At 37.7% G+C, this 15,131-nt stretch overlaps 1 protein-coding gene across 8 annotated transcripts in view; it reads right to left on the bottom strand.

The window, feature by feature from the left end:
* The window catches only part of taok3a (TAO kinase 3a), a 55,865-nt gene that overhangs the window by 37,175 nt on the left and 3,559 nt on the right, over positions 1-15,131 (bottom strand). For 5 of the 8 annotated variants that reach the window (XM_008336260.3, XM_025053063.1, XM_025053061.1 and 2 more), the window contains one exon: positions 4,073-4,191. The gene's annotated coding sequence lies outside the window, so the exon portion shown is untranslated. Of the gene's footprint in view, positions 1-129; positions 166-4,072; positions 4,192-15,131 lie in introns of all 8 variants that reach the window. The other 3 variants (XM_025053066.1, XM_025053064.1, XM_025053065.1) reach the window with 1 other exon arrangement.

Raw genomic sequence — 15,131 nt, 5'->3', positions numbered from 1 at the left:
CACCAATTCCAATGTCTGGTGAATGTAAACAACATAATGTTCCGCATATAGCATTTTTTTTTTATTTTATAAACTTTTTATAAACTTTTTTTATTTTATAAAAGGGGAAATCTTATGTTAATATCTGACCTGCTGCCCCTAGGAGGCGCCAAGTATGTGGTTCCTCTGTGAAGAAGAAGAATTAGAATTAAATTAATAAGAATTAAAATACCAAAAAATAAGAAGTTGAACTTATGACTGTGGTATTTATCTACACTCTAAACTATATGTTAATGTGAGTATTAGTATCACAAGACGTGTGTGTGTGTGTGTTTCTCCTGGTTGCATCAGTCGCCTCCATTCTGTCTGTCTTTCATTTTTCCTAGTTAATAAACCTGTTCCACTGGGGCTCAGACCCATGTCTCAAGGCAGAGAAAAAGGTTTTAAAAAAAAAAAACACATTTTAGAACATGCACAGAAATGACAGCAGACAGGGATAAAAACTGACACGAGAACATGTGACAAACCTGTGAAAGCAGACGTTAACCACAACGATGAAGAGCTGCTGCGTGCGCCTGTGTGTGTGTGTGTGTGTGTGAATGTTTGACTAAACCAAACACCAAGTCACGTCACGACTCCTGAGATTCCACATCTCCCACATTCCTTTTCCACTTTTTAATTCTTCCTCCTGTGACTTAACATGGAAAGTGATGCAATGGAGGGACAACAGGTTTTAACAAGAGAGACTTTGTGAAACTGTTACTACAGTCAGAATACCTCAGGGGAGGAAGTGGAGGAGGAGGATTTGTGCGTAAATGAGATAAAACTTCTAGGTCAGAAATTCATTTCTGAGTCACTGAACGCAGAAAACAGTTATTATAAAATAAGATCTTAACTGAGCTTAGAGCTTTGGGTTTAGGCTTTGGGTTTTGGGCTAACCTGGTCTTGGTCAGTGTGTGTGTAGATGAAAGCTTGTAACTTTTTACTGTCTGTGTGTCCATGATTGGTATTGTGTGGAGAAAGCTGATTAAAGCAAATGGCTTGCAGAGATTACGTGTGTATCTATGTATGTGTGTGTGTGTGTTTGTGTGTGTGTGTCTTCAGCAATACCACAAGCCTAGCATGCATGTCATGCTCTGGTGTCTCAGGAAGAATATGTGGTGCGTGTGTATAGGTCAGCGTGGACTAAATTATAAACGAGGAGAGCAAATGGTACCAGGGAGATTATTCAGATTTGTTAATCTAGGCTGAATTACATATGCAGACGCGGTCACGTGCACGTCCGACTTTGTCGTGCATGTACAAGACACAGAAACGAGCACCCTCCCCACCCTGGGGGTTGTTATGGCTAATTGATGACCAAACATGTCGTTGTAGGAACAAATCCAACAGGCTGGAGGACCAAGTCTGTTTTTACTAAAGCATTTACGTTCTTTGCTAATTATATATGGAAATAGTCCCGATTTCAGACCCATCAGAAAAGATGGACAGTCGAGAAGCAGAATGTGATGAAGATTAGTTGAGTATTATAATCTGAAGACACCTTTTACGACTAGATTAAAATTATGTTTTGGTTTTACCAAAATATCATCTCAGTCTTCAGTGTGTGTTGAGCATGGCTTCAACTTCAGATCAGACCTTTTAAATACTTGAATTTCTATTAAAAATTCCATTATTAGTCATTAATATAAACATCTACAGTACATGTCAACACATACTGTACATACCAGCAATATAGCTGGTAAAAAAAGATTTTGCCATATATAGGCAATTGTGATTAGTTACAATCACAATTAATAATGATTAATTGTCATTAATCAACAGCTACCCAGTGAATAGTCATATACTTTTTTTATAAGTATATAAAAGTTTATAAGTATGCATTTAAAAGTATTTAATAATTTAACAGCCCCCCTCCCCCAAAAAACTAAACTATCTATATATATCTACACACAAACATTAGGATACCACATTGATGGGGTCCCAAAATATTAATGGGATTGTTAAAATAATAATAATAAAAATATATGTAATATGTATTCATAAATATGTATACATATACAGACACAAATATATACATATAGGTATAAATATATGTATACATATTATATATATATATAATATGTATATAATATGTATAATATATATATACACATATGTACATATATACATACATACCTATATACATATATATGTAGATGCATACATATATACACATATATGTACATATATACACATATATGTACATATATACACATATATACAGCATGAATTCAAATCAGCACAGACAAATGTTAAGTTTAAGCTGTTGGGTGGTTGAACCCTCAGACCTTAATCTTCTTTGCACTGTCAAAAAAAAAAAAAAAATACAATTCATCCATGTTGACTTTAAGCCCATACATTTTTTTTACTCTGTTTATTTTCACTGCCGCTACGTTTTGTTAGGATTGACTGCCATCTCTTAAGAAGGGAAAAATGATTTGTGTTTTTGAAAGTTCTGTTCACTACTGTGAAAATGTATTTAAAGTCTGTCAAAGTGCAGCATGTGCGTAGTTGATGTGTTAGCCATCTTTATAGCCATAATGTTAGCATTCTTCACAGCACTCTACATCTGAGTTGTTTTGATGTTATGTTTGATATGGTATGTTAGGACATGATTTAAGTTCATGGTAGTTTGATCTTACATCATGCTACAATACCAAGTCCCGGAAGTGAACAGTATCAGAATGTGTGACGTGATGATGCGTGTGAGGCTCCTGTGAGATAGTAAATGGGTCAGCTTGTTATGAATAATATAGAGGCCTATTTAAAATGCACAATAGAGGGTTGTATGGCGATGAAGACTTAAGTTTCTTATCAATGGAAAATCTAAACATGAAGGTCTGATGTTTGCATGTCTGAGAGTCCAACCACAGACTCCTGCCAGAAGAATACACAGACCAAAAGGTTGGAAAACCAATTCCCTCAGTGAGTGCGAATGAGGTAAATATCTTTTCTCAGTTGTATAATTTGCAGGAAAAAATAGTTCACACATAATTTAATTAAAAATCTTGTTTGGTCTTAATCATAATGCTGACCCACAAGTGACCCACATTGTTCACCTCGTATGCCAGCAAATTCTGACAAACCTGCCTCTAAATTTAGGGAACTCCCGAGGGATTAGGTTCTTTCTATCTATCCATCTATCTATCTATCTACTGTATGTATCTATAGTATCTATCTATCTGTCTGTATGTCTATCTGAGGTTCAGCTGACTGTTATGATTGTGTTGATGTAGACCAGGGGTGTCAAACTCATTTTCACCGGGGGCCACATCAGCAATACAGTTCCCCTTGAAGGGCCGGTTATAAATGGAAAACTGTACCAGTCCATAGGTCATTTGGTACCGGGCCGCAGTGGGACACAATTAAAAACTGTACTTAATTTTTACTAATTTACTTCATTAAGAAAAAGTCATATCCATTTAAAGATAAAAATAATTTAATTTTAAATTAATAAGTCATTCGAACTCTGATACTATCAGAATAAAAGATGTTTTATTTTGAAAATGTAATGCTTTGTACCTTACTACTGGTCTGTACTAACGGGTGGTACTAGCTGACCAGTCCTTGGAACAAAAAGGATTGTGGACCGCTGGTATAGATGTAACTACTCCATAACAGACTAACAAGCACCCGCGGGCCACACAAAACGGCTTGGCGGGCCGCATTTGGCCCCCTGGCCTTGAGTTTGACACGTATGATGTAGACAGAGGGATTTATTGAGGGTCAGGGCGACTTTAAACCGGAAAAACGTTTTAATCTTGGCATCTGTAGAACATTCATGTAAATTAAAAGTATAAATAAAGGAAAAGTAGGAAGTACAGAAATAACATAACAAATATAAATAAAAATAACATCAAGGGCAGTATCTAGTTCTAGATTCTAACATGTTGCAGCGACAACCACAGAGAGGAATTGACATGATGTTAAAGAAATCTATCATTAGTTGATTATATTCTTAGATTCTGGCTATTTGTGTAAGACCAGAGCAGAGAAGAGAGTTGACAGTACAATAAAACATATGTTTGAATAAAACAAAAGTGAAACCTACTTGTAAGGATTGTTAAAGGCGTGTCAGGTCGACCTCTGTCCTCGGCCACTTTTCCTCTTTCGTCTTCTCAGTTTAGGCCACAGATAACATTTAGTCCACTGTGTTCACAAGTCGAAAACCTGGCATAAAGGAAAATAATGAATAGCTGTGGTTAAAGATATTTGAAAACTCTGCTGCTGATGATAAACAGAAATATTTTAAAGACCTTCAACAAAGCATTCACTAAGAAAAAATCTGAACTTCTATCAATTAAAGTCCAGGAGACAAAATTTAAGCAGGAATTCCTGAAATTTGAATCACATGCCCATTAATTCAATTTTTAACTTAACTTTAGCTATTATTATTAGTATTAAAATAAATCAAAATAAGACATAATTTAGACACAGATGACACATTAGTAAATGTTACAACAACCATTACTGACGAGAGTCTTAAATGCTCAGTATTAGCAGCTCAGATACTGTATATCAGAAGCCACCGGTCAGTTTTTTATAGGAAAATCAAAGATACTTTACGACATAATGGGTCGCTGCAGCTAATAAAACACGTGGCAAGCAAACGGGAGGGTGACATCTGTCTAGTGCCAACGGAGGTAAATGCCTCCATGCTTGCCCCTGATAGCAAAAGGTGGGTCTACTTAACAGCCAATAAAAACCCTTGGTGATGTCAGCTGATAATCTCCAACAACAATTTGGTTTATTTATTTTGTATTACCAGAACCAAAAAAAAAAAAAAATTACAACCTAAGATTTTCCATGAGCTGTCATGGAAATAACAGTATTAGTGTGAGGAAAAAACATGTTGGTCCACAAGGAAAATACTTCCTTAATTCTTGAGCTCTTTAAATAAGTGAGTAAAATAAATGTATCTTTTCTTACATTTGTCCGTGGGATTAACAGCCAAACCAACATGACTTTGTCCAACAAACCTTTCAGACCAGGGGTGTCAAACTAATTTTGGTTCAAGTGCCACATTTAGCTTGATTTGAGTCAGGTGGAAAATATAAGAATAAGTCAATGTTTTCCTCCTTTGTTTTCATGGAAATAATTACATGTTTATTTCAAAAAATCTTCATATCTAATGAAATATAATTTGACAAATCATGTCAAACATATAGAGTCTGTGCATTTGTTTTACTTTCAAATTTCAAGTTCAAGTGGACCAGATGGAACGCGGCCGCATGCCATATGTCTGACACCCCGTTTTTTTTTCCACAAAGAGTTCATGGACGCCAAGGACAAGCCGACGAAGCAAACAGATACCATATTCTCCCACATGAAGTGTCACTCAAGTTCAAACGAGAAAGATTACATCTGAACAAGTGCTTCTGATAGTGGAGTGGCAGCAGCGACTGCGCCTCCAATCATTAACACTAGTAGGCAGAACAGTATCGGCAGTGTCGACGCCACTGCTATAGAGTCCAGGCCCAAAACTCCTGTGATCAACCCACTCATGTGTCTCCTTGTACTTTGGCACTCCTTTGTCTTCCTTTCCTCCAAAATCAACCTCCAACTTCTGTTCTTTGAACCCAAGCGCACAGCATAATGGGGCTCTCAGAGAAATAGTTCTCAATAATACAAGAAGCAGAAAATGGACTGTTGAGAGCAGAGGGATAAAAACGTATTGTGCCCCCTTTGAGTGTCACTGAATGATTTACAACACAACCTGACGCTTGTTGAAGCCTCTGGGAAAGTTGTGGCTGCACAAGTTGTGCCTACAGTATATTCTTCCTCTTCCTCTTCCTCCTCCTCCTCCTCCTCCTCTCCACTTCCACTAGTGAAACAGTGTTGTTGTTGTTGTTGTATATTTTACTGAAATATGTCTTGTAGCAACATTTTAATGTTCAGTTTTTTTTGTTCCAATTTTGCAGCTTTTGTTCATGTGGAAGCCTTGTTTGAGCACATGACTTACAGATCATGTGTTGTTGTAAATATTACATTACAATACATTTAGCACGGTGTTTAACAAACTTTTTTTCTGGGGACCCATATTTTAAAAGTCACCCACCTGAAGGTCGCAACCCAGTCTTTGGGAAACAATGACTTAACAGACACTTTTATCCAAAGCGACTTAGAATTTGAGAGAGTAAATCAACACTCAAGCTACTGTAAACATACAAAATACATACATAATAAATAAATAGAAATAGTACAGTTATAGTCATAGTAAATCATACAGTAAGAAGAATAGTATGTCATCAAAAATACTGTATGTCATAAGACATCAACAACATCTTTGAGGGTATAACAATTATCTATGTCAAACGTTTGTGTGTAGATATATAGATACCTTTGTTTATTTTATTTGGGCTGTTAAATGATTAAATAATTAAAAAAAATATATTTTCTATTGACTGACTATTCACTGGGTAGCTGTTGATTAATAACAATTAATCATGATTAATTGTGATTGTAACTAATCACAATTGCCTATCTATGGCAAAATCTTTTTTTGCCAGCTATATTGCTGCAACCTAGAGACATACAGTATAACAGCAGGCAGGTTTATGTGTGTTCACACCTGTTTATATTAATGACTAATTCAAATGATGGAATTTTTTAATAGATATTCAAGAAAAGCATTCAAAGGTAACGTGGTCTGATCTGAAGGTACGATATACGTATGTTAACGTGTTGGTTCAGTAACAAAGACTATACTATTCCTGATGTTCAATGACATGACTGCTGGCCACTGACTTTCATCCAAAAATCAAACTCCTACTCACCACTACCAGCAACAGAGTAACATGAATCATACGAAAATGTGACGGATGATTCACGAAACATGACACACAACCAGTCAGTTGGCCGGATGCACTACGTTAAATCTGTCTTGCATCTCAGGCACAAGTGTCCAGAAGTAGAAAAGCCCCTCTGAGGGATTGGTTATTATGGACTTGGTGTGATATCAGAGAAGTTTAACCAAGTTTCCCTGCACCCATCCTCCTGCAAGAATAACAAAGCAAACTGCTGCAGGCTTCTGAACTGAGTAACAGATTACTGTCGAGTACTCTAATATTTTCTGTCCAGCATCCTTTGAATTCCTGTGAATCCAGCAGGTTTGTAAATGTCAAAGATCATGAAATGATCTGAACCCTAGTGGTCAGAATAACCACATTTACTGTAATGACGCCGACAGATTTACAACCAGATTATTCCCAGAGTAAGTGTTAATGACCAGGGAGGGTATTTGACATGTCTCGCTGACAGAGGATTTACTTCCAATCAGGTTCTATGGTTTATTTAAAAAAAAAAAAAAAGAAAAAAAGAGTCAAGCAAATTATGTAATGTACAGAAATGATCGCAGGGTGGAAATAAACTAATCCAGTGAGATAGAAAGAAGCTCAACGTTATGTCCTGATTATCCTGCCAGGGTGGCGTAGTGTGGATTTTTATAGCAGTGACTCATTTTCACAGAGCAAAGAACGCACACGCACACATACGTGCGCACACACACTCACACAGACAGGCATGCACACAAAAAGAGGGAGAGAGGAAACTTACGATTCGATCTAAAGTGAGTTTTGAAAACTTTGGAGCAGCAATACTATGAGAAGTATTGTGACACTAATCAGACGTGTTTCTCTCTCTCTCTAGCTCTCTCTCCCACAAACACACACACACACACATACTGTGTATATTATTTATATGTGTTTTAGTTTATTGGAAACACAGACAGAATGCATTTTCTAGCTCCTTATCCTAGCCTTACTATTACAATCGTAATCCTCACCCTTACACTAATCTGACCTCTTTCTAATCCTAACTCCAAACCCTCAATCAGCGTCATTCAATAAAATGTGTCCCCACAACTTGAGTATTTTTCCAAAAATTAAAAAAAAAAAAAAAAAATCCAAGTTAAATTAGCTTTTGTTCTAATTCCAATCTTAATATCAGATGATGCAATAAAATGGGACAACTTTGTATTTGTTGTTATAAATATTTTCTTCCCAGCACTTAATAGCAACATAACCTCGAAGCAACCGCATAATTAAATCTGACAGGTTTCTACTCCATTAGTGAAAACAATTCTGAGTAATGAGTAAAGTACTAAAATACTAAGACAAGACCTGATTTTTTAAAATATTAATAATTCTACTGCTGCTGTCTTTCAATTGCAGCTATATTATCTTTGTCATATCGCGATTAATTATGATTATTCGTGATAAATCCACAACTGCACTGTGATTAATTTGAAAGACCTATTTTCTTCAATGGCGTACATCTAAGATGTGGGTTGTATTTATATAAGTCAAGGGGCATTTTGCTGAACCTTTGTAGGCCCAACTCTGTAATAGTCCATTATTTAAAAAACACAGGACTGGGCCAAGAACCACCTCCTCGTGGATGACTCACAAAACAAAAGCCAACAGGCACATATGTCGAGTTTTATGTCAAAAATATTTTTATTTTATTTGAGTTGCTCGTCCACCTTTGTCACACTTTTCCAGATCGCCCCACACCGAGAATAACCGATCTGAGTCACACCTCTGACGACTAACTGCAGGGGCGTCCTGGAGTATCTGCCCAAAATTGTTCTGCCCAAACAAAATGCTCGAAATACAGTTTGAAATCTTCAATGTTCAACCGCAGTGACTCATCAGCCCAATGAGAGTGGGCTATTCCAATGACAACATCACAACCGTTTGGACATTTGTCTTTACTACATGCCTTGACCAACGTACTATTACAGTTCAACAGCCTTTTATTGTTCAGAACCTCTGCAGTCCTGGAAAAAAATGTTTTAAACTTTTGCGTAACCTATTCATATCTAATCTACGCAAATGATTTATTTGCATGCAAAAAGGAAACACTGCAAGAGTATTCATTAAACCCAACTATGTTTTGGCAGGTCATAAGAAAAACAAAGATAAGAGATCTGGTGCACCCAAGATTATAAAGAGTACAAGTGAGAGGACTTAACTCGTAACTTGACACAAGGAGGTTAGAAAATCTTTCACCAAACCATAACCTTTACTGTTTTATTGATCCATAAACGCCACCTAGCCCATCTCATATCACCATCTGAGATAACACGACACACTTTTGCAGAGTGATGCATGTCGTTCAGTCTAGGTTGCATTTTGGATGCACAAAAACACACGTAAATCCTGGGATTTGATGCTAAGAGTGTGCCACTGTGCCATGTTCAATACAGGTATATCAACACGGTGCGCGGGGGGGCACCTGGTAGCCTCCATAGCCTACACAAGGTGTCTGCGGAGAATGTTCTAAAAATAAAATTAGTCAACAAGAGGGTCAAAAACTGTACTGTTACTGTGGTTTTTGAATTAGTTACACTTGCGATGATACTCAAATGGTAAGTAAAGTAATTAGAATCTCTGGTACATTCAATAAAGTACGTCCTAAATTATCTATCCTTGCATTACATTGCAGTGGCAGACTTATTATTGTTATTATTAGGCAGTACCTATTACCGTACTAATGTCAAGACTTGGTGAATGTTGTACATTCAACACTTTGCTTGAATGTACCAAGAAAATACGGACGATTACTTGATACTTTAGTTTTCAATAAGGATGTACCATAGAAGTAGTAGAAAAGGAGACAACGAGATAAGAAAAGGAGTCAGTAAAAACTTTGAAATGTTTAATCCCAGCATTAATCATTTGCAAATATCCTGTTTTCAAAGATGTTCTCTTTCAACTGCTAAAATCCCCCTTCCTGTTCTTTAAAACGCTCCAACGACTGTTGGTACCTGCTTTAGTTAAACAGTATCAAAGTCCTGGATCAATCTTTTAATAAAATTTGTTCTCAGACCAAAAGCAAGGTTTGTAGGGTTAATCCTCCACTATTTTAACACAAACAGTGTAAGAAATGTTGACTAAGATTTCAGGAAAAAGCAAATATTCTGTTTTAAGTTTCCTTCCCCACTGGAACAGTCACTTCCCTGTCTTTGCATGATTTCACCATAAGAGCATAACCAAAAATAGAACAGTTACAAAATGAATTAGAATCTCAGCTGGAGTGTAATTGGAACCATTCAGTCTGAGTAAAAAGTTTTTCAGTTTCTCGTGAGATGTACCCGGGTAAACTCCAAAAACTTCTGCGCTTCATGGAATACATTCCCAACTACACGAGGAGAATCCTTAGCATGAGCCTAAAAATTATAGTTTATACAATGCTTTGCACATTACATAGCAGTTGCTTGCAGGAGAGAAAATAAAATATATATATAAAAATTTAAATTGAATGTTGATCGAGGTCTTGGCCTTGGGGAACGGGGATGTTATTGACCCTGGCTGAACTGTCAGGCTACTGATGGCCACAAATTGGTGTAAAAGTAAAATATGTTTCAAGTAGTGTTTCCATCAATATTGAATAATGTATTACTCTACTATGCAATAGTGACCCAAGCTTCCCAGGCTCAGCTTCGGACTTTGTAACTTGATGGGCTATATCGACTGGACAATAACCTAGGGCACATTTATAAAGGTATCAATTCCCAGTTGTAATTATTTTGATGTGATCTTTAGTGGTAAATATAAACATGAATCTATCTTCAGTCTGATTCTGGTTACGTAGAGGTGATGTAGAAATACTCGTATCAAGTAACTGTACTCATGTATACAGTACGTTTGGATTTCATAAATTTGGTCTGCAGGCATTATTTTTTGTGGATGAAGCAGCGTTTTCTTGTAGACCCACGGCCCCTCAGACCAGCTTTACTCAAAGATCCTCTGTTGCGGATGTATGCCCCAGAAATGATCATTTTTAAAATTGAGTTTGTGAGCCCAGCCATAGCCATGTTGTAAAAAGAAGCGGCACTGCCTCCGAGTAGCAAAACTGGCACTGAAGGAAGCCCACGTACCACCAGTAGTACATGCACCATAGTCTGAGGACCACTGTGTCCAACAATAAATTTAGTAAACAGCCTCAGCTTCTCCAATAATGACATTTAAAGCTAATTTCCTAAGACCAATTGAATACCATAGTTTAATTAGCAACACAAATTAGATACAAAGGCTGTAGAAAAGGGGGAAAAAACAATTATTAAAACTGTTATTGGACAAAGATGAGCGAGGCTTTTCAGGTCATATTATAGAAATAAAACAGCATGTCAGAGACATCCGTTTCCTCATTTCCTAACGTCTCGAGTGTCTCAGCCAAGACTTGAGAATTAGTAAGACATCTAACGTCTCTCATCAAGTGGATCTTTACTAGTGAAACAGATCAAGCCAAAATGAAACAGAGAACAGTGGAACTAAGCCACGTAACAGCCCACATGAAGCGAACATGCATCATGGCCCCTGAGTCATTTCCCTTGTGTTTTATCTCGTCCTCTTCTTTGCCTAATGCGCACTGACACTGTAGATGACGTACATCATCACTGGTGTTCACACATGGTGGAAGCAGCCCAGTGGCTTTTAGAGTCTAGGATTATTCATTCCATTGAAAGTCTGCCAACAATAAGTTCATGCTAAAAACTTAGCTTCACTTTGTACATCATCACTCTTGTGTCTTGCATACATATGTACATTTAAATACAAAATACTAGAGGTATAACAAGCAATAGCACATCATTGTTCAGATAAGAGCATCAACTGGAATTACAAACTACCATTTTTGAATGAAGACGATGATTACATGCAGTGCTTTCTACGGCCCATATTAAACTTGTATTTGTAGTAGTAGTAGTTTCAAAAGTCTGCATAGTGTTTAGTAAATTTCTATGACTGACAACAATCATTTGTTTTACCACAAGTCATCAATTAAAGTCAATGAACTGTGTTAAAATGTTGATTTAATTTAAAATAATGCATTAAAGCGATCACTGTGGCTCTCTTAGGTGTTGGTAGAAGTTGTCACCGACCGAAATAACTCAGCTGACAGGGTTGAAGATTCACAGTGAAGGTGAAAATACTTAATTGTAGTTTAGGGATTTAACAGATTTTGGGCTGTCTTGACAGTATCTACCTAGATACCTTTGGAATCTAACCAATCAACATCACGTTTAGCTGGTCTGCTTTGAATTGATCAACATAAATTCAGTGGCAGGGTCTCACCTTTTCAACACAGAAGAGTACACCATTGGACAGCAATCATGTACTCAAAATGTCAATAAACCCAGGAAGGGGCATGTGCACTACACTCATTACCTGGTTATTACACTATTTTCTCATTCACCCTATGGGTCAATATCAGCAATGCAATTATCCTTAGGTTCACGGCCCCCTGGGTTTCAAGCATTGTACATCTGGTTCACTGCGTACGAGAGACACAATGGGGGTTAAAAAAGAAATACTAAAGAGGCACAGCATTGACTGGAAGAGCATCCTCCAAGACACAGTTTAATTGGAGAGTTGTTGAGTTTGACCCCTAGCTTTGTGTCATACGTAGGAAAGACGTGGTGATGTGGACTGGGTGCAGACTAAAGCTCTTGTTTTATTATTTTTCCAACACCAGAAACAATGTTCTCTCATGAAATGTGACAAACCATTCACATCATCTACCTTACTACCGTAATTTGTTGGCCCGCGTTCTCTTTGTTGCTTTGGATTTAAAATTACTCCAAAATGGGGTATCCTGCTCTGAATATTTCCACCTAGCTGAGACACAGACTAAAATAAGTCACATTTAGCCTGATTCTCTGCTGTGAGAATGAAACGACAATCTCCCCCAGAGTCATCACAGGCAAATCTCCACTTGACCCAATGCAGGCTGTCCAGTCACAGAACTAGGGATGCAGAGAGTGTGGGGAGAGGCCTAGTTTCCATGGGAATGAGGGGGGAGGAAGGGGGATGCTGGTAGATTTTACATACAACAGTTATCAGAAGTTATCCAGCTTTAGTTATCCTTTTATATTGGTATAGTACACAAACACACATGGAACAAATACTAGTGAGATACTAAAGTTTACTGGGTTGAAAAAAGACTTCCAAAATAGACTGCAGATTACAAAATCCCTCTCAAATCAGCAACTGTCCCCATCACACTTATGTCTCCTAAGCCTCACTGACATGCTCTGCTCCTCTAAGCCAACAGCATGTTTAGTTTCTCCATCTGGTTACATGAAAAGAGAGAGAGGGAGAGAGAGTCAGCAGAAAGGCAGAGTAGGTCTATACGTGACATTTTCAGATTTTTTTTTTTGAGTCTTACTAAAGTGACAGTGTAGTTCTAAAAAAATAAATAAAAAATTAAGCTCCTTCCTTCAGTCTTCTTGACTAAAAAAGCCACAGATCCGAGAAGGGGTGGGGGGGTGGGGGGATGGAGTTGGGACGTTATGGGCAGAGATAACACAAGTCAGCCGTCAGCAATGGAGACGTCTCTCTGGGTGATGATGATGCTACATAAACTATAATTCATCCACACATGAACTTGACCACTAATCATAGAAGCGCTTGCAATTTCACAGCAAAGCTGAAGACGGATGTAGCCTGCACATAATGGGGGTTAAAAAGAAGGGGCGGGTGGTGCAGGGTGAAGAGGGGGGGCAACTCATGGTCACAGCTGCAACTTCGCCAAGGGCTAGGAGGCATGCTGCTAATGAAGGGCTATAATCACGTTGCATGCGTTAACCTCCCACACCCAGTCAGATTGACTTGACTTGCCAAAATGTCTTTCCTATGATGGAAGAGGGAAGGGGGGTGGGGGGTGGGAGGGCATTCTGTGTAATGCAAAATAAAGTAAAGCAAATTTATGTGCTAATTTGTTGTGCAATTTCTTACATATCAAGTTAATGTCAACATATCAAGTTCATGTCATAAGAGTCTTGTGTTTTTTTAAAAAATGCTTCAAAAAAGGCTAAGAAATTAGGTTAGTTTAGGTGTAAGGCGTGTTAAGGCAAATACATTTTCAGACACTTATGATAATAAATGCATCACATTCAGCTGTTAGTCAATCAATTACTCTAACAAGGCAGTGAAACAAAAGCAGTTTCCAGCAGTGAAAAGTGAGCGCTAAAGTGCAGAAGTGGAACGCTCGTATGGGGTCTTTCTTTCTTTCTTTTGTCGAGACATCTGCTGGTCCATAACTTCCTACCCCCGGAAAGGGCTATCAGTAGACTCAGGCTATGACTCAGGTCTGCGGCAGCTGCTGGGTCATGACTAAAACCATTTCACAGTTTCCCTGCTGACCTCTATTATGGTTGGCTATTCATATCTTGTGATAAATGGAATCATTATAGAATCATCCGCTCATAGACATTGTTAGAAGATGGAAAGTAACAATGAGATGATTGTATCTAACTGTAACCAACAGTAGTTTAAGGTCTTTCTATCAGCGTCTGTACTTAGTGGTTCAATGATGTAGGGACTAATATGTGGAGGGAAAAGGGGAATAGATCAGTGGTATTATTTTTGATCATGGCTACAAGTTAAAATAAGTCAGCTGAAGAAGTATGGTGTTTTCCTTGAAGTCATTCTGGCCCAAATTACATTTTCTCACATTTACACAGATTTGTTTTTACATGACGGCCAGACCAGGACATGATCGAATGATCTTTCTTATTCCCTTGGGAGGCGTTAAGTTTTAGTAATTTTGTCACCAAATGTCTCTACAGTCTTTTTCTTTGGATAATACCAGTATGGTTTTCCTGCAGTCCAGGTATTTGCCCTATTACAAAAGATGAAGGTAGAACACACTTAGACACCAGCTTAAAGAAGGGAGTTGGGGTAAGGAGGGAATAATTGTCCCTGTCATCCGAGACATCATTCCTGTATTGGACCTGCTAAACCAGATCTCTGCAGAACATCAAGCCCGACAGTCGTACTTAATATTTGATGTGCTGTGCCACCATGAAGCATACTGCCAACTAGAGCAGCCCTGATATAACATGACTGATTAATTATTTTATACATTTTTTAAAGGTTTACATTCCATCACAAGATGTGAAGAAAGGCTTATTAGCATTAGCACAAGGACATTAGGATGAAAATGAGCTGTAAATACATGACAAACATGCCAAGAATTTTCTTACTGCAATCAGAAGTTTCAACTCTCCAAAAGTATGTTGAGAGTTTATAATAACAGGTTAAGGAAAAGAAAGTAGTGCTCATAGGGTTGACTGCACACTATGAGAAGTAAGTGTGCTCTTGTGA

Source organism: Cynoglossus semilaevis, chromosome Z (assembly GCF_000523025.1).
Source record: "Cynoglossus semilaevis isolate Cse_v1.0 chromosome Z, Cse_v1.0, whole genome shotgun sequence".
Classification (NCBI taxonomy): Eukaryota; Metazoa; Chordata; class Actinopteri; order Pleuronectiformes; family Cynoglossidae; genus Cynoglossus; species Cynoglossus semilaevis.
This window is presented reverse-complemented; position numbering and strand designations above follow the sequence as displayed.